General features: G+C 41.1%; 1 long non-coding RNA gene across 1 annotated transcript; it reads left to right on the top strand.

The window, feature by feature from the left end:
* Positions 1 to 1,461: 1,461 nt before the first annotated feature.
* Positions 1,462 to 6,334, top strand: LOC129736405 (uncharacterized). The gene is made up of 2 exons (XR_008732957.1): positions 1,462 to 1,702; positions 5,868 to 6,334. It is a non-coding gene; the product is annotated as an uncharacterized LOC129736405 (long non-coding RNA).
* Positions 6,335 to 7,583: the final 1,249 nt, after the last annotated feature.

Here is a 7,583-nt window from a genome sequence, read left to right as displayed (position 1 = left end):
CTTCGCAGCACGGCCCCCAGAGCAGGCCGTCACCATGAGGCCCTGGAGGAGTGCTTCAGCTCGCCCCTCTGAAGGAGAGCATCCCCGCACAGCCCTCGAAGACTGCATCCGCATTTGGATTTTGGGGAATCATTCACCATTTCTAATGGTGGAGATGTGCAGCCAGGGGCTGTCTGGGAGCTCTCCACCATTATGGCTTTTGGGGAGACTTTTCTGCTTGGTTTGTTGTACAATGCCTGGAATTGTTGGAGTGCCTGACGGCGCGGACTGGAGGAGTCCTTTGCAGCACAGCCCCAGAGGAGTGAATCGCTGTGTGACCCTGGAGAAGTGCTTTTCCTTGCCACCCTGGAGGAATGCATCACGGGGTACCCCCAGAGGAATGCATCGGCATTTGGTTTGCGGGGAGTAATTTGCCATCTGTAAGTACGTGAATTCCCAGACCAGGGGCTTTTTTGGAGCTCTCCACTCTGGGGCTTCCTGGGATGCACCCACCCTGGGAGTTTTTTTGAAATGTTTCCCCCTTTGGATATCTTGAGCCCTTCATCCTGGTGCTGTTTTGGGTGCTCTCCACCCTGGAGAGCTTTTTGGAGCGCTTCACCGTTGTGGTTCTTGGGACCCCTTTAAGATTTGTTTGTTTTCTGGAATTGCGCAACACGAGAGGTTTTGGAGAGCTTTGCGGTGGGGCTGCGGGGAATCGCTTCACGGTCTGGCACCAGCATGGTGCTTTGCTGTGCAGTCCTTGAGAGGCGCATCAGCATTTGGCTTTTTGGAAGCAGTTTGGGATCTTTAATTTTGTACGTTTCCAGCCAGCGGGGGATTGGGAGGGCTCCACCCTGGGGCATTTTAGAGGGCGCCTGCCGTTGTTATCGTTTTGTTAATAAGTTAAGATTGATTGACTTTGATTTATTATTTGATTTTATAGAATTATTTTATAGAATAGCAATATAGAAGGATAAAAATATATTTTGAGGAAACTTATAATTGCTCAGTAAAAGCTGCTATGAGACCCTCTGTACATCCTGTACCAAGGCCAGAAGAATGAGCTGGAGTCATTGTTGAAACTTAGGTAATACTTTAGGGTTTGAAAGGTTTCTTTGTATCTGACCAGTCTTCTGTATGTAGAAAGTGTATTGAGATGTCAGAATATGCGATTAATGGAAATTGGGAAGAGTCGATTGGAACAGCTTGTAGTTGCCTGCCAAGAAACCGTGAACTTTAGGAAAAGGTAATTCCGGCAGGGGGAGATGGCAACCACCGACTCACATACGACCTACCCAAATTGTACCCCAGACCCATTTCTAGACCTTTGTAAGCTCTACTGCACAGCATCGGATATAGGAGGAGAGTATGTTAATGATTTACTGGAAATATTATGATTATGTATGAATATTTAATGAATATGAATGAGTATGTTCTATATATGGTGTCTGATTTTGAGACTTGGTGTGCGTTGATCGTGAGAGGACTCGCTCACGCACCCAGCTGTCAGTAAAGAAGTGTCTGCTTATCTACATCACATTGGTGTCAATAAGTTCTTCATTCCGAGATTTCGGTAACAGTTTTGGCGACCCAGATGGGACCTCGCTGAAGGAGACCGGAGGAGTCGGGGACCTGATCGGTTCCAGCCGGCACCGAGGATTTCTCGGGGATACCCATCGATCCCCGATCCGTAAGGCTCTTAGCGACGTTCCCTGGATTTTTGGTAAGACACTTCTTTTTTCAATTGTAGTAAGTGGGTTGGAGTCCCACTAAAGTAAGTAAGTAAGTGCACTAGAGGAAGTGGGTAGGAGTCCCACTATAATAAGTGTATGGTAAGGAGTGGGTTGGAGTCCCACTGAGTAAGTCTGCCTGTCAGAGGCGGTGAAAGAGCTGCGCAGGGTAGGACTAGGAGTCTGCCCGTAAGACATAAGCGAAAGCTATTGCAGGGTTGGACTAAAAGGATCCTTGTGGAAGTGGAAGCCTAGGCGTCTGCCCATAAGACATAAGCGAAAGCTATTGCAGGGTTGGACAAAAGTGTAGACAAGAGAAACTATATGCTATAGTGTTCTCTAAGGTAGTGCCTCTAACAAGAAGTTAGAAGAAGTTTTTGGGGTTTTTTGTTGTTTTGTGAGTTTGTGTATTAAGAAGAAAATTAAGAGGTATAATATTGTGTTATATGCTTGTTTAAAGTAACTGTGGGAAAGTGTGAATGTGGCTGTAAGGGTGAGACGTGTAATTGAGAACGAAAGCGAGTGTGGAGCGTGGATCCGTGGATCGGAGTGACAGAGTTGAATAATTGTGTATTGTACTGTGAGTAATTACACCATGGCAACTAAGTTAACTCGGTTGTTTAAAAGTAAAAGCATGGGTAATCTTGCTGTAAATGACAAAATCCCCAAAAATTCTTTGTTGGGATGTTTATTGGCACATTGGGGAAATTTACAGGATGATCTGCAAAAGAGCCAGATGATTGAGTATTGTAATAATTTGAGTATTGTAATAATTGGTGGCCTTTGTGTATATTGGATGATCAGGAAAAGTGGCCCATGAATGGGACACTGAATTATAACACTATTTTGCAGTTAATGCTGTATTGTAAAGGAGAAGGGAAATGGAATAAAATGCCAGATGTGGATTTGTTCTTTTACTTAAGACAAAGAAAGAATTGGCAGGATGAATGTAAGCTAACTATTAGAGATAATTTGGTAATGGCTATAACTTCTGATAATAAGAAAGTGGAAAAAAATGTTGTTCAAATTGTGAGATTGGGAGTGGATACAGGAGCAACATTTTTTTATTAAATACCTGTAAAGGAAAAATTGGAACAAAAACAGGCCATTCCTGCAACCCCTGGATTTGAAATTTGGAAATAAGATAATTACACATGAATTTTTGTATGTACCAGAATGTCTGATACCCTTCTTAGGAAGAGATTTGTTATCCAAATTAAATGCACAAATTGTTTTTGACGAAGAACTTTTCTTGAAAATACCTGAGTCAAAAATGGGAGAAATCTTGGTGATATAAGAAAAAGTAAAGGAACAAGAAATTCCACCGGAGGTGGATTTGGCAGTGATCCCTACTGTATGGGAAACAAATATTCCCGGTAAATCGAAACTAGCAGAACCTGTTAAAATAGATCTGAAGGAAGGCGCAGGAACAGTGAGAATTAAACAATATCCAATCAAAACGGAAGTGAGACAGGAATTAAAGAAATTGATTGATAAATTTTTGGAGTATAAAATTTTGGAAGAATGTGAATCTGAGTATAATACTCCTATTTTACCAGTCAGAAAACCTTCGGGTGAATATAGACTGGTACAAGACTTGAGAGCAGTAAATCAAATAGTTAAGGATATTTATCCTGTAGTAGCAAACCCTTATACACTGTTAACAGCATTGAGGGAGACTTATCAGTGGTTTACAGTGCTTGGTTTAAAAGATGCTTTCTTTTGTATACCTTTGGAAAAGGGAAGCAGAAAACTGTTTGCTTTTGAATGGGAAAATCCTCAAACCGGGTGAAAGATGCAGTTGACATGGACTAGATTACCCCAAGGATTTAAAAACAGTCCAACTATTTTTGGAAATCAATTAGCAAAGGAACTTAAAATCTGGAAACAGGATAAATCAAGACCTGGGCGTTTACTTTTACAATATGTGGATGATATATTGATTGTTACAGAAGAAAGATTTATTTGTATACAGGTGACTATTGACCTCTTGAATTTCCTGGGACTAAATGGGTACAAGGTATCCAGGAAGAAAGCCCAGATAGCCTGCCAGACTGTGATATATCTGGGCTTTGAGATTTCAAAAGGACAACGACAATTAGGAAAAGATCGCAAAGAAGCTATTTGTGGTATACCTGAGCCGAGAAATATTCATGAACTCAGAGCATTTTTGGGAATGACTGGGTGGTGTCGCCTTTGGATCATGAACTATGGGCTAATAGCTAAACCGCTGTGCGAGGCCCAAAAGAACTCTCCCTTTGTATGGGGCCCACAACAACAAAAGGCTTTTGTAGAGTTGAAACGTGCCCTAATGTCTGCACCTGCCTTGGGACTGCCGGATCTAACCAAAGATTTCCAGCTGTTTGTACATGAAAGACAACACCTTGCACCGGGCGTGTTAACCCAGAGGACAGGAAGCTGGAAGCGACCAGTCAGATATTTCTCTAAACAACTGGACACAGTGAGTAAAGGGTGGCCAAACTGCCTTTGAGCAGTGGCCGCAACAGTGATGCTCATACAAGAAGCTCGGAAATTGACTTTGGGAAGAACAATAACAGTCTATGTCCCACACATGGTGATAACTGTCCTAGAACAGAAGGGGGGACACTGGCTGTCTCCCAGCCGAATGATGAAGTACCAGGTGGTATTGACTGAACAAGATGATGTGATTCTAAAGACAACTAACCTGGTAAATCCTGCAGTGTTTTTAAGTTCCATACAGGAAGAAGGACGACTGGAACATGATTGCTTGGCTGCCATCGAGTATGTTTATTCCAGTCGTGAGGATCTGAAGGATGTGCCATTGGGGCGACCAGACTGGGAATTGTATACTGATGGAAGCAGCTTTATGGAACAAGGAGTCCGATACGCCGGATATGCGGTAACAACAGAGACTACAGTTATAGAAGCAGGAGCATTGGCGAGTACCACATCAGCCCAAAAGGCGGAACTCATCGCTTTAATTCGAGCCTTAGAACTAAGCAAAGACAGGAGAGTAAATATCTGGACTGATTCAAAATATGCCTTTGGGGTAGTGCATGTCCATGGAGCCTTGTGGAAAGAGAGGGGGTTATTGTCCTCTCAGGGATCAAACATTAAGCATCAAACAGAAATTTTACGATTATTGCAAGCAGTTCAAAAGCCAGATCAAGTAGCAATCATGCACTGTAAGGCACATCAGATTGGGAATACAAAATAATAGCTGGGAATAATTTAGCTGATAGAACAGCAAAAAAGGTAGCAAAGAAACAAGCATTGCAAATGGCAATAATTCCTTCTAAAACAGTAACCCTTCCTAGGGAAAAACCGAGATATTCAGAGGAAGATGACAAATTGGGTCAGTTATTAAATGCTAAGAAAAACTTAGCGGGATGGTGGGTAACTCCTAATGGACAGGTAGTAATTCCACCTCTTGTGATGAGAGAGAGAATTCAAACGAGACACCAAGAATGTCACTGGGGAGCAGAAGCCTTAGTAACATCTTTACGAAAGCAAGTAATATCAGTTAAGATGTCGGGAATAGCTAAAATGGTAACTGCAAAGTGTGAAGTATGTTTGAAAAATAATCCAGTGATTAAGAAAAAGGTTCAAATGGGTAGACTGAAATCTGGTGTAGAACCTGGAGATTATTGGCAAGTAGATTTCTCAGAGCTACCCAGACAAAATGGGTACCGGTACATCCTGGTAGGGGTTGATACTTTTACAGGATGGCCAGAAGCCCTTCCCTGTCGCACCACACAAGCAAAAAGAGGTTGTGAAGTGGTTATTACAAGAAATAATTCCAACATTTGGAGTTCCTATTGGAATTTCCTCTGACAGAGGTCCACACTTTGTTGCTGAAGTAGTCCAAAGTGTTAGCAAAGTATTGGGTATTAATTGGGATTTACATGCGTCTTGGAGACCACAATCTAGTGGGAAAGTGGAAAGGATGAATCAAACTTTGAAACGACAAATAAGTAAAATTTGTCAAGAAACCAGTCTAAAGTGGCCTCAGGCGCTTCCATTGGCATTATTATGAATCAGGGTACAGCCAAAGAGTGGAACCTCAGTCAGTCCTTATGAATTATTATATGGAAAAACATATGAGTCTCCAGAACCAAATCTAAACATACATGTAAAAGGAAAACAAGATGTGTATAACTATTTGCTTTTTCTAAGGAAAACTTTGGCTGCAATTTGGAGTGCAGTAATTTGGAATAGACCTTTATTCCAGGAAAATTCAGTGCATGATTTCCAACCAGGAGACTATGTCTATGTGAAGACCTGGACCTCCGAACCTTTGCAGGAGCACTGGAGAGGACCTTTCCAGATACTGTTAACCACTTTTACAGCTATCAAAATTGCAGAATCAGATGCTTGGATACATTATACTCGAGTGAAGAAAGCACCTACTTCGTGGAAGATTGTGAATCGTGACCCAGAGACTTTAAAATTGACTTTGAAACATGTCTAATTTTTCATATCAGGTTACGATTGGTTTTTGGATTTTATTTTGGTCGGTAGTGTTGGTGGGATCATGGGCTGACTTGGTGGACAGGAACAAAAGACAAATAGAAACAGAACAAGTAATTGACATTCCCAAACAAATGGCTGAGGAAAATTTGATGGTAGGATTGATTAAAGAATATGCCAATTTACAAAACGTCACGCAGATCACTGCTTGTTTGCCAATACCGAGGGCAGTAGGTGAATCTATTCTATGGGGAATTTTAACTATGAATTTGACTAATCTGGAACATAAAAATGAAACCACCTATTGTGAACAAAGGCCAGTGACTCAATGGTATGAGCAAATGAAAGTCATTAGAAAACAGTGGAAAACTCCAGGTAGTCTGGCGGATTGTGAAAAATTGTTAAATTATGTTTTTACTAAAATAGGGAGATTTAAGACTGTGGGATGGTGTTCTTATGATGAACAATTTAAAACCAATGTGAGCAAAGGTGTCATGGAATGGAAGTGTAACGAAACTGGCCAAAGTACCCAATTAGTAGAACAGTGGGACTCTATATGGTCTATGTCCATATTTTCCCATTTTCAGTATATGGCAAGAACTTCTTGGTGTTTTACCTGGGATGGAAAAGTTTGTTTCAGTATTACCCTGGGTTGATGATAGGTCAACTACATCGGGAGAGAAGGAAAATAAAATAGTGCCATGGTGGAAATGTGAAAAAGTGTATGATTGCAGTAATGCAGACTTAGTAATCCAAAGAGTTCCTCCGTAGGCCACTGTTTTAAAATATGGTTGTTTTTGTCGAGGTCTTAAGAACACTCTCAATTTAACCAGCACTTTTACAGTTAGGAAAGGAACTTTGTTTAGTTGTAGTAAAACTACTATTTGAAGTCCAGGACATTTAGTTTGGGCATTAAGTGATGGAACCTGGACCACACATTTACCATTAGATGGTAAGGTGAAACATATTACTTTAGGCATGCCAACATTGTGTCCAATTCGGAAGAAATCACCATTTAAAGGATCCTTAGAGAATTTAGAATTGAAACGAATAAAGAGATCTGAGACAAATGATGATACTTGGAATGAACCATTTACAGGAGTGAAAACTGGTTGTGCACTTGAATCACTTTTAAATCCTATAGCTTCATATAGAAACAGAGCATGGCTCTATCAGTTAATTGGCCAAGTGGAAAAATTAGCAACAGTTAACCAAAAGGGGTTTAAGGAATTGAATGTACAATTACAGGCGACCTCCAGAATGACTTTACAAAATAGAATGGCACTAGATATGCTCCTACTTAAAGAACATGGAGTATGTGGATATCTCAAGGATAAATTGGACCACTGTTGTATCCACATTCCAAATGTCACTCAGGATGTGGAATGTGATCTAGACCTATTAGGAAAAATTGAAAAAGAA

This window comes from Falco cherrug, chromosome 6 (genome assembly GCF_023634085.1).
Source record: "Falco cherrug isolate bFalChe1 chromosome 6, bFalChe1.pri, whole genome shotgun sequence".
In the NCBI taxonomy this organism is placed as follows: domain Eukaryota; kingdom Metazoa; phylum Chordata; class Aves; order Falconiformes; family Falconidae; genus Falco; species Falco cherrug.
The sequence above is the reverse complement of the archived record's forward strand: the minus strand, read 5'-3'. Positions and strand labels throughout refer to the sequence as shown.